Source organism: Phyllobates terribilis, unplaced genomic scaffold (genome assembly GCF_046119375.1).
Source record: "Phyllobates terribilis strain yellow unplaced genomic scaffold, ASM4611937v1 Scaffold_4__5_contigs__length_816908805, whole genome shotgun sequence".
Lineage (NCBI taxonomy): Eukaryota > Metazoa > Chordata > Amphibia > Anura > Dendrobatidae > Phyllobates > Phyllobates terribilis.
Window position 1 is genome coordinate 88,806,314 of NW_027362764.1, and position 19,700 is coordinate 88,826,013.

The 19,700-nt window shown below is 48.1% G+C and overlaps 1 long non-coding RNA gene across 1 annotated transcript in view; it reads right to left on the reverse strand.

Moving 5' to 3' along the window:
• The window catches only part of LOC141264200 (uncharacterized), a 260,087-nt gene that overhangs the window by 228,971 nt on the left and 11,416 nt on the right, over window positions 1-19,700 (reverse strand). Inside the window, exon 2 of the long non-coding RNA XR_012319823.1 lies at window positions 12,900-12,956. This is a non-coding gene — a long non-coding RNA (uncharacterized lncRNA). The remainder of the gene's footprint in view (window positions 1-12,899; window positions 12,957-19,700) is intronic.

Consider the following 19,700-nt stretch of genomic DNA (forward strand, 5'->3'; position numbering starts at 1 on the left):
CTTTGAATGACTATCCCTTTAAGCCCGATTATCATACCACACAAAAACATTAATAAATAACATTTCCCTCATGTCTGCTTTACATCAGCACCATTTGTAAAGTGTTGTTCTATTTTGCATTTTAGAAGGTTTAAAAATGGAGCAGTAATTTTTAATTTTTTGAAGGAAATTTACAAAACTTATTTTTATAGGGACCTGTTCAGTTTTGAAGTGAATTTGGGGGTCCTATATGTCGGAAACCACCCAAAAGTAATACCAATTTAAAAACCGCACCCCTCAATGTATTTAAAATTGCTTTCAGGTAGTTAATTAACCCTTCTGGTTCTTTTCAGGAAGTAATGGAAAGTGGCAAGACAAGAATGAAAAAGTTTATTTTTACCACCTAAATTTTAACTTCTGAACAGGCCGCTATAGCCAGCGGACTCTAAGGCTGTTATTTGGCCATGATCTGCCAAGGCAGACATCAGTACCACACAATCAAGATCTCAGGGTGCCAATGGGGTTAAAGAAAAAGCCCCCACACTCTGTTAACTATTTATATTCTGTAGTCACTATTGACAGCAGAATCTAAGGGGTTAAACGTCCATGGTCGGTGCCAACACTGATCGTGGCTGATGCAGCAAGTTGTCAGCTATAGTGACAGGTGACAGTTACAGGATAGTCACCTGTCGGGGAACACTAGTCTCTTATATCGCAGGTCAGTAAAAAGACGTCTAGTGGTCACTAAGGGGTTAATTCTGACCAGTGTCACTTTATGAGGTGATAACTCTGGAACGCTTCAAAAGATATTGGTGATTCTGTGGTAAAATTTATTTGATATGACTTACGTTTATTTGTGAAAAAATCAGAAACTTGTCTAAAATGTAGAAAATTTTGCAAATTTCAAATTTTTTATTTTTATGCCCTTCAATCAGAGATTCATGTCACACAAAATAGTTAATAAATAACATTTCCCACACGTCTACTTTACAATTTTTAAAACATAATTTTTTTGTTAGGGAGTTAAGGGTTAAAAGTTGACCAGCGATTTCTCATTTTTACAACAAAATTTACAAAACCATTTTTTTTAGGGACCACATCACATTTGAAGTGACTTTGAGGGGTCTATATGACAGAAAATACCCAAAAGTTACACCATTCTAAAAACTGCACGACTCAAGGTACTCAAAAACACATTCAAGAAGTTTATTTACCCTCCAAGTGCTTCAAAGGAATTAATGGAATGTGGAAGGAAAAAATAAACATTTAACTTTTTTTCACAAAAATTTTCTTTTACAAGGGTAACAAGAGAAAATGGACCCCAAAATTAGTTGTGAAATTTCTCCTGAGTACAATGAAACCCCATATGTGGGGGCAAACTACTGTTGGGGCGCACAGCGGGGCTCCAAAGGGAAGGAGCGCCATTTGACTTTTTGAATGTAAAATTTGCTGAAACCATTTGCGGACGCCCTGTCATGTTTGGAGAGCCCCTCATGTGCCTAGACAGTGTAAAACCCCCACAAGTGACATCATTTTGGAAACTAGACCCCTCAGGGACTTATCTAGATGTGTGGTGAGCACCTTGAACCCCCAAATGCTTCACAGAAGTTTATAACGTTGAGCCATTAAAATAAAGAAATCACATTTTTCCACAAAAAATGTTTTTTTTAGCTCCAAATTTTGCATTTTCACAAGGGTAACAGGAAAAATTGCACCATACAATTTGTTGTGCTATTTCTCCTGAGTACATAGATACCCAATATGTGGAGGAAAACTACTGTTTGGGTGTACGGCAGGGCTTGGAAGTGAAGGAGCGCCATTTGACTGTTTCAATGCAAAATTTGCTGGAATAATTAGAGGACGCTATGTCGCATTGTTGCATTTGGAGAGCCCCTGATGTGCCTAAACAGTTGAAACCCCCCACAAGTTATACCATTTTGGAAACTAGACCCCTCTATGGGATCATATTGACAACACATGTGTCACAGCATTTTATACCTTTGGGCAGTGAAGAAAAAATAATTACATTTTCACCACCAAAATTTTGTTTTATCCCCAGATTTTAAATTTTCACACTGGGAAATGGGTAAAAATGGCACCAAAATATCTCCCACAATTTCTGCTGAATGTAGAAATATCCCATATGTGGCTGTGCAGTACTGCTTAGCCATATGGCGAGACTCGGGAGAGACGGGGTGCTTCTTGCCTCCTGGAGCGCAGATTTTCCTAGAATAGTATGCAGAATCCATATACAGAGCCCCTACATTCTAGAAGAGCAGATTTCCCCTAAAAGTGACCACATTTTGGAAATTATACCCCTTTGTGAATTTATCTACAAGTATAGTGACGATTTTGACTCCATGGCTGTTATCCAGAAACAAGCAGCAGTAGATGTTGCTAAGTGAAGATTGTAAACTGCTATTGTAGTGACCAGTACGTTGCAGTGACCAGTACATTGTAGTGACCAGTACGTTATGCCCAGCTCATGCTTCTGTTGACATGCACCTGTAAATTAGGCGGGCTCTCATTGCTGCATGAATGCTAAACATGTGGACGCTAACTACAGTTTAGGTATACTGTGGAGCTCAGAAGGGAGGGGGACATTTGGATTTGGGAGCACAGAATTCACTGGATTTCTCTTGGAGGGTGAGGAGCCATTTAGTTTTTCCAGAGCCTTTGTGCTACCAGTAATGTAGAAGCCCCCTAGATTTCCGTGAACAGATGACGGACCTGAGTGGGGACTTTTTTGTGAATGAAGTTGAAGCTTTTATTGGGAACATTTTACATTATATTTGGCATCGCATTTATCCTGCGCTCTATGCTGAGCTCTATATGGGGGTTTCCATCTAAATCTCAGAGTGACGTGATTCAGATGAATCCCCCAAGGGATCCATTCACTATAATGAGGCAGCAGAGTTATTCTGAACTCCATCTGGCTTCTGTTCAGCGTCGTCCTTCTTTTCAGAAGTGCACAAAACTGTGGCTGACGGCACTTTTATGCACGCCTAATAAAAAGACAAACACCGCTGGATCATAGGCCAGACGGTGTTCACAGTGCCTCCATCTGCCCTTATTATAGGGAATCTTCCCCTGTCATTTGGATGTTTTTGGTTGTCATTAAGATTTCAAAAGAGAAAACACAGTAGTTTGACAATAAATGGCTTCAACCACCAATGAGTGGAGAAAAAGTTTTTTGTTATCATTCATATACTCTGAAACAAGGCCAAGAAAGGAAAAATTCTGCTGGGGTATGTAAACTTTTGAGCACAACTGTATATAAGATGTAACTCAAAATACTGAAAACTGTGCCAGTCTCTCTTGCTATCAGACGACAAAGCTTTGCTTCTGTAGGTGGTGCTGACAGTCAAGGGTACAGTGTGTTCTGGTTTAGTGATCTATTCTTCCCTACTGTTGGCACAGCGCCCTAATGGATCCCCATTCTCATACCTGTCTTTGCCAGTTGATATATTGCTGATACCACTCTTATAGGACTGAGCTCTGTTTTCTGATCCGGCTTTGTTCTTTTACTCTGCTTATCTCCAGATTCCCTTCTGGACTTGAACCTTGGCCTGCCCGATTTGTCTCTCTGCCTACTGTCTCTGCTTGACTTTCTGGATCTGGCTATGCCTCAACTACTTTATTGGATCCAATTTTGTCCTTCTCCCCACCTGTTTGGCTCTGACTTGTTAACACCTCATCCTTCAACTTGCTTCTCTGACCATTAGCTACTTTGTGGACACAACCGAGGGGTCCCTGCAGTGAAAAGGGGTCAAAGTAAACACATGTGGGAGTCTTTGTGACCTGCTATGTGGAGTTGCTAGTACCAATAGATTTTTTTTGAGTTGGCGGATTCATTACAATATTTATTTTTATACTTGACCTAAAGAGCTATACAAGTCCCCACATGAACCTTACAACTATTGAAATGTTTTCCCATCTCACATCTGTACAATTGACATGTTCTGAAGTCATAATGCACCAGTTACACGTCTATTATTTAGGTGCATATCAGTGGAAAAGTCCATGTCTAAATAAATACTCTAAAATGATGTTAATTTATACACCATTAAACCTAAACAAATGAATAAATATTAAAGGGCATTACAAGGACAAGTCCCTTGTTATAGGATCTGTAAAATGATCTCTGATAGCTGAAGGAGAAGTTGTCGCTGTGGCCATTTATTATACCTCCAAAGATCCAAATGGGCTCTGGGAAATGAATGGCACTTCTACTATTTGTACCAAGAGTGACCATATTTTAGATGCCATAATAAACGATGACTCTGTATCAGTGGCAGAATAGGACACTAAAGCCAAAAGGCGTCTCTTCAACGTGGCAGTATATAAAGGGGTTTTCCACTTTCAACACAATGGACCCCAAATGCTGGTAGTCATGTTTGGCACCCCAGAGGGTCTGGTTGCCACAGTGGTAGTAATACCATGTCTGGGAGCAAAACAGGAGTTTCCTGGTCAGGAACACAATACATGCAACACCTCCTGCCCCAGACCAGAAAGGGGAGGATCCTGCCCTATATAACTGGATCTGGAGGCGGGGTTAGCCAGTCTAGTGTCAGGAGTCTGATAGGACACGAAGGAGCTAGGAGCCAGGGACTGGAGCTAGAGTTAGCTCGTCCTGGCCAGTGTACACAGAGGACCGGACACTGGAGTCCGAGGCTGTGGGGATTGCATACCCAGCAGCAGATACCGCAGGGCAGGAGATTGCAGGTCTCCTGGCCCAACAGAAGCCTGGGGGCTCAGCCACACGAAAGGACCAGTACCGCCACAGAGGAGCGAGGAATACACGGGATCCGAGTCGCCAGCCATACGGGTGAGCACAGCACGTCACACTCAGGGACGTGGGCTACAACACGACTATAAGCGGGATAGCCAAAGAGTACAGTCAGAAAAGCAGGCCTACAACTCCACCTGGCCAGGGGGATTCTAGGATTGCTCCCAGACTGACCAGGTCCTCATCCCTAGCAAGTACTCCCGTTGGGGCCTATATAATTGCCACCAGTAAAGACCCTAGGACTGCACCGCAAAGACTCAGTGTTATCATTACTGATCCAGGCACTATCACCACCATCATCCATACATGCTGCCCTGAAGCTCCACTCTTCCTGTGGGGAGTCACATAACCTTGCTGCACAGAGGAGTCACTAGCTGCATTAAAATCTGCTAATTATTTCTCTACTTTGGATCTTACTAGTGGGTATTGGCAGGTTCCTGTAGCAGAGGCGGATAAGGAAAAGACCGCATGCATCACCCCGATGGGCCTCAGCGAGTTCAACTGCATGCCATTCGGGCTCTGCAACGCCCCAGGAACCTTCCAGCGGTGGATGGAGTGCTGTCTAGGGCATAAGAACTTCGAGACTGTCCTGCTGTACCTGGATGACGTCATAGTATACTCCAAGACATATGAGGATCATCTGAAGCACCAGGCGGAAGTGTTTGAAGCCCTGAAGGTGAAGCCGTCTAAGTGCCACCTGCTGAAGCCCAAAGTACAGTACTTAGGACATGTGGTAAGCGCTGACGGTGTAGCACCAGACCCCGACAAGGTCACCGTAATCAAGGACTGGCCGAGACCTTCCACCATCAAAGAAGTGCGGCAGTTCCTTGGGTTGGTAGGCTACTACCGAAGGTTTATACCAGGCTTCACCAAGATGGCGGCACCTATGCAGGACCTCCTGATAGGCCAGTCCAGAAAGGCCAAGAACCAGAAACCACCATTCAAATGGGACAAGCTGGAAGATGAGTCCTTTACTAGGCTGAAGATGGCTCTCACAGGAGACGAGGTCCTGGCCTACCCTGATTATGGACAGCCCTTCATCCTTCACACGGACGCGAGCAACATGGGACTGGGAGCGGTGCTGTCTCAGATCCAACAAGGCAGAGAAAGGGTAATAGCCTATGCCAGCAGGAAAGAAACCCAGAAAACTACAGCTCCTTCGAGTTGGAGTTCCTTGCCATCGTCTGGGCCGTGACAGAACGCTTCAAGCATTATCTCGCCTCCTCCAAATTCACCGACTTCACGGATAATAACCCGCTGACACACCTGGACACTGCAAAACTTGGTGCCCTGCAACAAAGATGGATGGCCCGACTGTCTAATTACGAATTCACCATCAAGTACCGGGCTGGGCACAAGAATGCAAACGAAGATGCGCTGTCCAGAATGCCTAACTTGCCAGACGGGGGAGAAGACCCAGAGGAGCTGAAAGAGATAGAAATCCCCGCGGTCCACCGCCATGGGATAAAGCAGTGCTCCCATTGTGTGAAGAACAGGTGCTCTGCCAACAGAGAAGCCACGTTCAATCCATTGCCCCACCATGGATGGGCAGAAACACAAGACAGTGACCCGGCTGTTCGCCTAGTCAAAGAGTTGCTGACACAAGCTGACTCATACCCTGATTCAGATGCTCCAGAAGAGACCAAACAGCTGTGGAAAGAAAAGAGCAAGCTGTTCATCTATGAAGGGAAGCTGTGTCGAAGAACTGTCAACTCACGGACACATGAGCTGGTCTGGCAGGTGGTAGTCCCGAGGCGGGATGCGTCTATGGTCTTGGAAGCGTAAAACGATGGAGCAGGACACTTCGGGTGGAAGAAGCTGGAAGTCCTGCTACGTGAATGGTTCTATTGGGCTGGCATGAGGAAAGCAATCGAGAGGTGGTGTCGAGAATGCGGACCATGCAACCTGAGAAGAAAAGACCGTGACAGCCAGAGGGCTCCCCTGCAGCCCATCATCACCAAGCAGCCACTCGAACTGATAGCCCTGGACCATGTGAAGCTATCCCCGAGCAGGTCAGGCTATGTCTACGCTCTCACCATCGTAGACCACTACTCCCGGTTCCTGGTAGTAGTGCCATGCAGGACCAAACGGCTCAGACAGCAGCCAGAGCTTTCCAACAGCACTTCTGCCGCCCGCATGGTTACCCAGAACGTGTGTTAACTGACCAAGGTCCGGCGTTCGAAGCGGAGGTATTCCAGGAGTTCTGCAACCTGTACGGCTGCAAGAAGATCAGGACAACGACTTATCACCCCCAGACCAACGGGATGTGTGAAAAGATGAACCAGGTGGTGATAGACCTACTGAAGACATTGCCCCTGGAGGAACGCAGTCTGTGGCCAGAAAAGTTGCCAGACCTAGTGGACCTCTACAATCATATCCCAGTGAATTCCACCAACTGCACACCTGCTTACCTGATGAGAGCAAGACCTGGTAAGCTGCCCATCGATCTGGATATGGGAGTTCTGACACCAGAGGACGCCTCACCGGATGCGGATTGGGACACTGAGCGGCAACAGCAATACTGTAAGGTACAAGAAAGTGTTGAAAGAAGTCTGTCCCAAGCAAGAGAAAGGCAGGAGAAGACTTACAATCAACATGCACCTGCTGTTCCCCTGTCACCTGGAGAGCAAGTCCTAAAGAGGAAGAGGCGACTCCACAAGTTGGATGACCAGTGGGAAAAAGAGCCGTACACCATTCTACCCTCAAACCATGATAACACCAAGGTGTGCCTCATAAGTAAGGACGGAGGTGAGACAACAGCAACAGTCTCCAGAGACCACCTGAAGAAATGTCCCGAGCAGCTGCAACACGCTAAAGAAGACCAAGATATCCCTCAACCCGCAGAAGAAGTGGAAGAAATGGTCAGCACAGTACTCGGAGAATTTCCCCGGTCATGGACGCAAGTGAATAATGCTATAGTGGTGCCAGTCCTTACATTTCTCCAACCAGCCCCTCAAGAAGCTACGGAAGTCTCAGTAGAGTTGGAAGAACCATTGGCCCCGGAGACAGAAGATTCCTCATCAGCAGACCAGGAGAATCTACCCTCTGCTAGTAGCGAGCCTGTCGTACCCACGGTAAGCCAAATGATCCGTAGGAAGCTGCCCAACCTGCCAGAGACACCTCCAAACACCTGTAGTGAGGTGAACATTGAGCCCACCACACCAGGGGTAAATACAGGGGACCAAGGTAGAACACAGACAGACAGTGTGTTACGTAGGTCTACCAGAATCACCAGAGGTCAGATCCCTGCTCGTTGGAGAATTTAAAGTGTAATGTATAACTGTATTATTGCAAATGTTGTATATGTGTGTATTAAATATGTTCTTCCAGTTACCCGACAGGGTCCAAAAAAGACTTTCAGGTTATGGACAATGGATAACCAAAAACTTTGCTTGTAAATAGTTGCACCTGTAAAGTGCCCCTTTTTGTGCCAGACCACAGAACAAAAACCCGTGGAAGTGGCTGAAGACGTGGTCCAACATCCGGATCATCAATGCCCTGTAGCCACCCAGGGCCTCCGTGGAGGGTTTGGGACGGGTCCCTCAAACTACATCTTCAGTGGAATGGACACATGGTTACGGATGATACCGTGACCTATAAAGACTGTAATGTTTGTAATATTCTAATGTTACTGTATTATTGTTACCTGTTGTATTTTTGCAAAATATGCTCAGTCCCGGAGTACTGAGATTTACTAGGGGGGAATGTGGCACCCCAGAGGGTCTGGTTGCCACAGTGGTAGTTGTTATGAACTGCTACAAACACTAAGGAAAAATAGGTAAACTGTCCCTACAATAGGACTAAGCTGATTCCCTACGATGCAGCGGGGGACCTGTTCCTTGTGAACAGACCCACCTAAGTCCTCGGCTAGTCTGAACGCAGACCTATAGATATAAGGGAGGGGTCCCTACAAGAACTAAGGACTGGGATATAGTTGGACACCTCGTAGCAGAAATTGTAGCAGAGCAAAGACAAACAAACAAACAGAAGTACTAGTGGTCAAAAGACCAAGCAAACTACAGAGTAAGGTACAAGGCACCTGGCTAGCTTAAGAGTAAATGTAACACTGAAGTCCAGCAAGGCCAGGAGGGCGGAGCTGGACCAAACAGGCAAAAAGTCATGTGACCAGCAAAATAGTAAAAACTAACAGGAGGGTTCTCCAGGTCCAGGTCTATCAGGAAACCTCCTGTGAAACGCTCCAACAAGTCTAGGAGCAAAGACATCATCCGCCCTTACCCAGGAGTTATCCTCTGGACCGAAACCTTTCCAAGCGACGAGATACTGCAATCTCCCTCTATGCCATCTAGAATTAAGAATGCGAGAAATTTCATATTCACCGTCTTCCTCCACCGGAGGAACAGAGACAGTGGCGTCCCTATCAGAAACATCAGCTTTTTTCAATAAGGAAACATGAAACACCGGATTAATCTTCCAGGAGGTAGGAACCTCCAACCTAACAGCAGATTGGTTAACTACCTGAAGCACCTTAAACGGACCCACAAACTTCGGGCCCAATTTCTTAGAAGGAATCCTCAACCGCAGATTCCTTGAGGACAACCAAACCATGTCACCAACAGTAAACAAAACCTCTTGACGTTTCCTGTCAAAGTACCTCTTGGATTTTTTGTTAGCCTCTTGAAGGTTACGACGTACATCAGTCCAAACTCTCTCCAAATCACCGGAAAAATTCTCCTCCTCCGGCACAGCCGATACCAATTTGGAGAATGACCCAAACGACGGATGTCTCCCAGTACAACAAAAAAAAGAACACCCAGCAGAAGAGGCTGTATGGTTGTTAAGAGCAAATGCAGCCAGTGGCAGAAACTCAGACCACCCCTCTTGATTGTCAGCCACAAAACAACGCAAAAACTGTTCAACATCCTGGTTCTTTCTTTCTGTCTGTCCATTAGACTCAGGATGATAACCAGATGAAAATGACAAATGGACTCCCAACCTGTCACAAAAGGCATGCCAAAAACGAGTCACGAACTGAGGTCCCCTATCGGAAACAATGTCGGTAGGAACGCCATGGAGCCTGACAATTTCTTTAACAAAAGCCTTAGCGAGTGTCTTAGCGCAGGGCAGTTTGATGAAGGGAACCAAGTGACACATCTTGTTAAAACGGTCCACGACCACCCAGATAACAGTGAAACCCTCAGAGGCAGGAAGGTCAGTAATAAAATCCATAGCAAGATGCGTCCAAGGAGCACTAGGAACCTCCAGAGGGCAAAGAAAACCAGCAGCAGGAGCATGTGAAGACTTAGATCTAGCACACACAGTACATTGACGCACCCACTTAATGACTTCCTTCTGCCACCCAGGCCTCCAAAAACTGCGACCTACAAGTCTCTTAGTCTCCGAAATTCCTGGATGACCTGCCAACCGAGACTCATGACACTCCACAAACAAATCTCTCCTAAAGTTCCTAGGCACAAACAACCTCCCATGGGGAGTGTTAGATGGGGCATCCTCCTGGGCTTTCAGAATCCCATCTTCCAAAACGGAGTCCAATGCTGCTATCACAACACCTTCCTGTAAAATGCTCTCCTCCTCCTCGGTACCAACCATGGGAGAAAAGCTGCGAGACAAAGCATCAGCTTTTACATTCTTGATACCCGGAATGTAAGTAACAGAAAAATTAAACCGCGAAAAAAAAGTGCCCACCTAGCTTGACGGGCATTCAAGCGCTTGGCAGCATCAAGATAGATCAGATTCTTATGATCAGTAAAAACCTGAATGGGAAATTTAGCACCTTCCAAGAGATGACGCCAATGTTCAAATGCGAGTTTAATAGCCAGCAATTCCCGATTACCGTCATCGTAATTAAGTTTGGTCTCAGAAAATTTTTTTGAAAAAAAAGCACAGGGATGTACTCCATCCTTGTTTTCCTGAGACAAAACAGCACCGACCCCCACCGAAGAAGCATCAACCTCGACCAAAAAAGGCTTGGTCTCATCAGGCTGCATAAGGATGGGGGCAGAACTGAACCTCTCCTTGAGATACACAAAAGCTTCAATGGCCTCAGTAGTCCACTGGGCCGTATTCGCACTTTTCCTGGTGAGATCGGTCAGCGGCTTAACAATTATAGAAAAATTCTTAATGAATTTTCTGTAATAATTGGCGAAACCCAAAAATCTCTGTATTGGTTTCAAACCAATAGGCCTAGGCCATTCCTGAACCGCCTGAACCTTCACCGGGTCCATCTCAAATCCCTCGCTGGAGATAATGTAGCCCAAAAAACTAATTCTCTGCACAGCGAACTCACATTTCTCCAGCTTAGCAAAAAGTGAATTGACGCTTAACAACTGCAATACCTCACGTACGCTCTGCCACTGAGACTCCAGATCCGGCGCAAAAATCAAAATGTCATCCAAATACACCACCACATTCTTATCGATCAACGGTCTTAGTATGTCATTAATAAGGTTCTGAAAAAACGCTGGTGCGTTGGTAAGACCAAAAGGCATAACCAGATTCTCAAAATGACCTACCGGAGTGTTAAAAGCAGTTTTCCACTCATCACCTTCCTTCATACGTAACAAATTGTATGCCCTCCGGAGATCAATCTTAGAGAACCACTTGGCCCCCACTAACTGGTTGAACAAGTGAGGAATTAAAGGCAGTGGGTAGGAATTGCGTACTGTAATTTTATTAATTTCGCGAAAGTCCAGACATGGACGTAAACCGCCGTCCTTTTTTTTTACAAAAAAGAATCCAACAGCCACAGGTGATGTAGAAGGTCTAATGTGAACGGCGGCCAAGCTTGTCTGTATGTATTCCTCCAAGGCCTTTCTCGCAGGGATAGTAAGATTAAATAAGCGACTCTTGGGAAGAGTTGCTCCAGGGACAAACTCAATAGTACAATCATAGACCTATGAGGAGGCAAAACTTGCGACTCCTCCTCAGAAAAAAACTTCCAAAAATCCTGAATAGGTACAGGTAATTCCCCTCTTTCCACAGCAGCAATGCGACCGTTGCAACATCTATCATAACACTTAGGACTCCAAGACTTAATTTCATTGGTAGACCAGTCCAGTACAGGATTGTGCAATTTTAACCAAGGTAACCCCAAAACCACTGGAGCAGGCAAATTATTTAATACCGCCAAATCCAAATTCTCTTGGTGGATACCATTAATGGTGAGGGGAAATTCAAAAACCTTGTGAGTAATACCTTTCAAGGCAGCGCCATCAACAGCAACCACAGAAATAGGAGATGACAAAAGTTTGGATTCTAATTTACATTTTTCCAAAAAACCCTCATCAATCACATTGAGTGTAGAATCACAATCCACAAATACCCGAAATTCAATCAACTCCTCCTGGAATGAGGTGCTTCCAGAAAGAAATACTCCTTTTGAGTTTAAACAAGCTATGCGGGCGTAACTGACCTCTTTTTTTTTTTCGTTGTTCAAACGAAGCACACAGTTCTTAATAAAGTGGTCAGATTTACCGCAATAAAAACACAATCCTTTAGCAAACATGCGGTCTTTTTCCTGAGAGTGGGGTGACATCGCCCCAATCTCCATCGGTTCTCCACCCTCCGAACAGACTCTCTGAAAACTAGGAGCTGCCATAGCAGTCGATTTCTCTTCATTACTCCTAGCACGCAGTCTCTTGTCCACACGTATGGCTAATTGCATTGCCTCCTGCAAGGTTCCAGGTTTTGGGAAGGCAATCAGCAGATCCTTAACCCTTTCACCTAGACCATCAAGAAACAAACATTTTAATGCTGAGTCATTCCAGTCCACTTCAGCCGACCATCTTCTGAAGTATGTACAATAATTTTCCACATCACCTGATCCCTGCTTCAAACGTCTTAATTCAGTTTCAGCAGATGAGACTCGATCAGGATCATCATACAACAACCCCATAGCAGAAAAAAAATCTTCCACAGATCTAAAATACGGATCATTAGGTTGTAGAGAAAAGGCCCATCCCTGTGGTTCTTTGCGCAAAAGTGACATTATAAACCCAATGCGCTGTGATTCATTCCCCGAGGATCTGGGTCTTAAACGAAAATATAATAAACAAGCGTTTTTAAAGGAAAAAAAATCTTGCCGTTTACCATAAAAAAAATCTGGCAGTCCTACCTTCGGTTCGAAAAAATGCGCTCCAGGACAGCTACTCACGTGTTGCTGGAGCTCGGCCACCTCCAAAGACAGTCCCTGCAGGCGATGAGCCAACTCCTGAAACGACACCATGCTGAAATCAGGATTTCTTTCCTTAGAGTGTTTTATTTTTGGGCTGGACTTACTGTTATGAACTGCTACAAACACTAAGGAAAGATAGGTAAACTGTCCCTACAATAGGACTAAGCTGATTCCCTACGATGCAGCGGGAGACCCGTTCCTTGTGAACAGACCCGCCTAAGTCCTCGGCTAGTCTGAACGCAGACCTATAGATATAAGGGAGGGGTCCCTACAAGAACTAAGGACTGGGATATAGTTGGACACCTCCTAGCAGAAATTGTAGCAGAGCAAAGACAAACAAACAAAAAGTACTAGTGGTCAAAAGACCAAGCAGACTACAGAGTAAGGTACAAGGCACCTGGCTAGCTTAAGAGTAAATGTAACAATGAAGTCCAGCAAGGCCAGGAGGGCAGAGCTGGACCAAACAGGCAAAAAGTCATGTGACCAGCAAAATAGAAAAAACTAACAGGAGGGTTCTAACAGTAGTAATACCGTGTCTGGGAGCAAAATAGGAGTTTCCTGGTCAGGAACACATTACATGCAACACCTCCTGCCCCAGACCAGAAAGGGGAGGATCCTGCCCTATATAACTGGATCTGGAGGCGGGGTTAGCCAGTCTAGTGTCAGGAGTCTGACAGGACACGAAGGAGCTAGGAGCCAGGGACTGGAGCTAGAGTTAGCTCGTCCTGGCCAGTGTACACAGAGGACCGGACACCGGAGTCCGAGGCTGTGGGGATTGCATACCCAGCAGCAGATACCGCAGGGCAGGGGATTGCTGGTCTCCTGGCCCAACAGAAGCCTGGGGGCTCAGCCACACGAAAGGACCAGTACTGCCACAGAGGAGCGAGGAATACACGGGATCCGAGTCGCCAGCCATACGGGTGAGCACAGCACGTCACACTCAGGGACGTGGGCTACAACACGACTATAAGCGGGATAGCCAAAGAGTACAGTCAGAACGGCAGGCCTACAACTCCACCTGGCCAGGAGGATTCTAGGATTGCTCCCAGACTGACCAGGTCCTTATCCCTAGCAAGTACTCCAGTTGGGGCCTATATAATTGCCTCCAGTAAAGACCCTAGGACTGCACCGCAAAGACTCCGTGTTATCATTACTGATCCAGGCACTATCACCACCATCATCCATACACGCTGCTCTGAAGCTCCACTCTTCCTGTGGGGAGTCACATCACCTTGCTGCACACACCATCAGCTTCAGTGGACTGCTCTGCAGCGGCGGTTCCCAATAACCGCATCCCACAGGTGGCGTAGTCGGACTATATATAACAGATATACATAGACTACCCTGGTTTGACCGCCCTGGGTCACGGACCGGGTCACCGCCACGGTGACTACAACCCCCAGCATCTACAGGCCCGGTGTAACATACCTGGCGGCGTCCTTGCATAGTGGTCCATCTCCCACTGTGCAAGAGCGCGTACTTGATCTCCAGTCCAGGGTGTCTCTCTGGCTTCCCTCCATGCTGTCTGTTTGCTTCTGTGTCTGTAGCTTAAGGGCGGCGCCCGATCACTTCCTGCTTTTTGTACCTGCTGCAGGCACACCCCTTGTGCGTCCTCAGCCTATTGCTGTCTATCACCTGGTATTTAAATCAGCTGCCCCAATTAACTGATGCCTGAGCATCTTGCCCTGTCAGTTGGCTTTTGTCTCTGACATGCCAGGTCCTGTCTATGTTACCTGCCTTGCGGTATCAGTTCCCGTGTCTGAACTGAGTCCTGTCTATGTCTCCTGCCTTGCGGTATCAGTTCCCGTGTCTGAACTGAGTCCTGTCTATGTCTCCTGCCTTGCGGTATCAGTTCCCGTGTCTGAACTGAGTCCTGTCTGTGTTCTCTTGTCTGCCTATCCTGTAGGCTGTATTTCCAGGCCTGTCTGAACTCGCTCCTAGCCTGTTCCTCCCGCCTTCTAGGGGCCGTATTCCCAGACCCGCTCCTGTATTCCGCTGCAGTGTCGGTCTCCTCCGTACACTCAGTTCTAGTTTGAACTCTCTCCTATCCTTTACCTGTTTTGCCTCTATGTCCGTTCCCTTCCTTTTTCTGCAGAGTCTGAACTCGTACCTAACTCCTGCTCGTTGTCACTGTACTTCCGTTTGTGAGTTTGTGGTCCACTCGCTACTTCTCTGCAAGTACCCTGTGGGTATCTGGTTCTGCCTTTCCCTTCTAGTCTGTTCCGTGTGAACAGAGCCCTGTTCCCACCGCGTCTGCGGTTTTCGCTTTGCTCAGCTCTGTCCGCCGCGTCTGCGGTTTTCGCTTTGCTTAGCTCTGTCCGCCGCGTCTGCGGTTTTCGCTTTGCTCAGCTCTGTCCGCCGCGTCTGCGGTTTTCACTTTGCTCAGCTCTGTCCGCCGCGTCTGCGGTTTTCGCTTTGTTCAGCTCTGTCCGCCGCGTCTGCGGTTTTCGCTTTGCTCAGCTCTGTCCGCCGTGTCTGCGGTTTTCGCTTTGCTCAGCTCTGTCCGCCGCGTCTGCGGTTTTCGCTTTGCTCAGCTCTGTCCGCCGCGTCTGCGGTTTTCGCTTTGCTCAGCTCTGTCCGCCGCGTCTGCGGTTTTCGCTTTGCTCAGCTCTGTCCGCCGCGTCTGCGGTTTTCGCTTTGCTCAGCTCTGTCCGCCGCGTCTGCGGTTTTCGCTTTGCTCAGCTCTGTCCGCCGCGTCTGCGGTTTTCCCTTTGCTCAGCTCTGTCGGCCGCGTCTGCGGTTTTCGCTTTGCTCAGCTCTGTCCGCCGCGTCTGCGGTTTTCGCTTTGCTCGGCCCTGTCCACCGCGTCTGCGGTTTCGAATTTGTCTCCCAGTCTGTACTGGACCCTACCCAGCCTGCGCTCTAGTCTGCCTGTTCCAGTATTCCCCGGTGTGGGTCAACAGCCGTGTCCGGAGTCTGACCTGGAGTAGACCCTGGTTCCTCTGCTCGGTTCCTCCCTGGTGCACTGGCGTCGTATGCCGTCGTGCGACCTTGGTCAGATCGGGCAGATACTTAGTTACGCCCCTCCAGGCACTCTCCGGTTCCTGGCACAGTGGAATCACTACATAAACATGCACACGCCAGTCAGTCCGGGCGTGTGCATTACAGCATGCTCAGGCCATGGTTCCCGTAGAGCCCCACGGCCATCGCTCTCTGAGAAGTTTTCCAGCGAATACATGCATTAAAATAAATAAATAATTTTTTTTTTCCCTTAGCTGAGTTCCAGGCGAATTACGCACCCGTCCAGATGGATCTATCTGCTCTCGTTCCTGCGGATCCACTACGTTATTATGGGGATCCAAGACAAAGTCGTGCATTTGTGGAGCAATGCATGCTACACTTCAAGTTCTACCATCTATGTTTTCCCACCGATCGGGTTAAGGTGGCATTCATTATGTCTTACCTGGCGGGTGATGCCTTGGAATGGATCAACCCCCTATATGAAACACAGGATCCGATCCTCCTGGACCTAATGGCCTTCCTGGTGGCCTTTCTAATGGTCTTCAATGATCCTAACCCGGAGGCTCCTGCTGAAGCTTCACTTCCCAATATCCCGGAGCAGCCCCAATGGGTAATGTGTGTGGGTAGCGCAATACTCCTCCAGTCCAATGAGACTACTGCCCACCCAGAATCCTCACAGGGTGACTACGCTTTCTGGAATACTTCTCCCAACCTCAAGAGGCAGTCCAGACGTGCTAGACGTAGAGGCAAGCCGTCACGCCAGGGTCTGTCCTCCCTGAGACCTCCTGACCCCAACCTTGAAGTCCCTACTGAAGCTTCATCTCCCTGTATCCCGGAGAAGCCCCAACGGGTAATGTGCGTGGGTAGTGCACCAGTTCTCCTGCCCGAAGAGACTTCTGCCCATCCAGACTCCACACAGGAGAACTTCCTGCACCCGGCATCAGATGCTTCACCCACTTTAACCGGTGTGCATGTCCAAGGATGCTCCAAAGCTGTGGTTACCTCAGAGTCTGTGCACCTCTACTACCTGGCGGAGGACCCCCAGTTGCCTCCTGAATCCTCCGGGATACCACTCGATGACAAATGGAGAGAGACTTCTCTACACCCGGTACTCGATACTTTGTCCGCTTCGTTCTGTGAGCCTGACAATGGGTACCCCAAAGTGGTAGTTACCCCCGAGTCTCTACACCCCTCCGACCAGGCGGAGGACCTCCAGTTGTCTCCTGAACCCTTCGGGGTGCTACCTGGTAGCGAAAGGACAGAGACTCTCCTATACTCTGTACCTGATACCTCGCTCGCTTCGTCCAGTGAGTCCAACCTAGTGTACTCCGAAGCAGAGGTTACTCCCGAGTCTCTACACCCCTCCGACCAGGCGGAGGACCTCCAGTTGTCTCCAGAACCCTTCGGGGTGCTACCTGGTAGCGAAAGGACAGAGACTCTCCTATACTCTGTACCTTATACCTCGCTCGCTTCGTCCACTGAGTCCAACCTAGTGTACTCCGAAGCAGTGGTTACTCCCGAGTCTCTACACCCCTCCGACCAGGCGGAGGACCTCCAGTTGTTTCCTGAACCCTTCGGGGTGCTACCTGATAGCGAATGGACAGAGACTCTCCTATACTCGGTACCTGATACCTCGGCCGCTTCTTCCAGTGAGTCCGACCTAGTGTACTCCGAAGCAGAGGTTATCCCCGAGTCTCTATACCCCTCCGACCAGGCGGAGGAGCTCCAGTTGTCTCCTGAACCCTTCGGGGTGCTACCTGATAACGAATGGACAGGTACTCTCCTATACTCAGTACCTGATACCTCGCCCGCTTCATCCAGCGAGTCCGACCTAGTGTACTCTGAAGCAGAGGTTACCCCCGAGTCTCTACACCCCTCCGACCAGGCGGAGGACCTCCAGTTGTCTCTTGAACCCTTCGGGGTGCTACCTGATAACGAATGGACAGGTACTCTTCTATATTCGGTACCTGATACCTCGCCCGCTTCATCCAGCGAGTCCGACCTAGTGTACTCCGAAGCAGAGGTTACCCCCGAGTCTCTGCACTATTCCGACCCGGCGGAGGACCCCCAGTTGTTTTCTGAATCCTCCTGGGTACCACCAGATAACAAGGTAACAGGGACTTTTCTACACCTTGTACCTGATACCTCGCCCATTTCATCCTGTGAGTTTGACAAGATGTACCCCGAAGCAGAGGTTACCCCCGAGTCTCTGCACTCCTTCAACCCGGCGGAGGACTTCCAGTTGTCTCCTGAACCCTCTGGGGTGCTACCTGATAATAAGTGGAGAGAGACTTCCTTGTGTGCTGTTCCTGGTACTCCACCCGTTTCGTCTGTTGCTGAGGATGGCTGGATAGGAGGTAGCATCCTAGCTACCCAGATGAGACCAGTTTCTCCAGTGGACAGTGGAAGTGATCTCCTTGAAGTAAAGGATTGGCCCTCGAATTCCCTGCGGAACATTCTGGCAGGCCTGAAGAAGAGGGGGCGTAAGGGGGGGGGTACTGTAACATACCTGGCGGCGTCCTTGCATAGTGGTCCATCTCCCACTGTGCAAGAGCGCGTACTTGATCTCCAGTCCAGGGTGTCTCTCTGGCTTCCCTCCATGCTGTCTGTTTGCTTCTGTGTCTGCTGCTTAAGGGCGGCGCCCAATCACTTCCTGGTTTTTGTACCTGCTGCAGGCACACCCCTTGTGCATCCTCAGCCTATTGCTGTCTATCACCTGGTATTTAAATCAGCTGCCCCAATTAACTGATGCCTGAGCATCTTGCCCTGTCAGTTGGCTTTTGTCTCTGACATGCCAGGTCCTGTCTATGTTACCTGCCTTGCGGTATCAGTTCCCGTGTCTGAACTGAGTCCTGTCTATGTCTCCTGCCTTGCGGTATCAGTTCCCGTGTCTGAACTGAGTCCTGTCTATGTCTCCTGCCTTGCGGTATCAGTTCCCGTGTCTGAACTGAGTCCTGTCTGTGTTCTCTTGTCTGCCTATCCTGTAGGCTGTATTTCCAGGCCTGTCTGAACTCGCTCCTAGCCTGTTCCTCCCGCCTTCTAGGGGCCGTATTCCCAGACCCGCTCCTGTATTCCGCTGCAGTGTCGGTCTCCTCCGTACACTCAGTTCTAGTCTGAACTCTCTCCTATCCTGTCACGCTGTCACTGTATACTGGAGGTAGGGGGCCTAAGCTGACCCTAAGCTGGGGCCCTGACTAATCCCTCAACCTGGAGGTACTGTTAAAAGTACAGAGGTCCAGGCCGCCAGCGTAACCCCTACCTCCTGAGGATCCCTGCACCAAAGTAATCTAGTCCTGAGAAGGACCCCGATCACTACAAAAGGGGACAAGTAATAATATGCCCACACACAGTACTTAGACGCACGAGACAGTACAAGGGAAAAACCAAAATCACCTTGCATACAAAAACTACACAACTACAACAGAGGGAACACCAACGGGAAAGGAGATAAATGATAAAGCGAGGAAGGGAAAAAACTCTCCAAATACACTTATCTCTTAAACTCCAAATGCCACGATCCGCTCTGTTAGTCTGCATGAAAAGCTTTCACCGACACTTCCCTAACAGACCAGCAGGCATATGAAGGAGTCTAACTACAGCAACATTGATTGCAGCTGGGCGAGGCTGGACCTCGTCTAGCACAGAGAGAGAGAGAATTAACTCCCTCACTGCTGAGAAACACAAAGCACCAAAAGTCAGCTGCGAGAAGTCAGGCTGTGTAATCGTGACGATCTTCGTGGCGACACACCCGTGACAGTACCCCCCCTTCTACGAGGGGCCTCCGGACCCTCAGGGCCAGGTTTATCCGGGTGAGTCGTG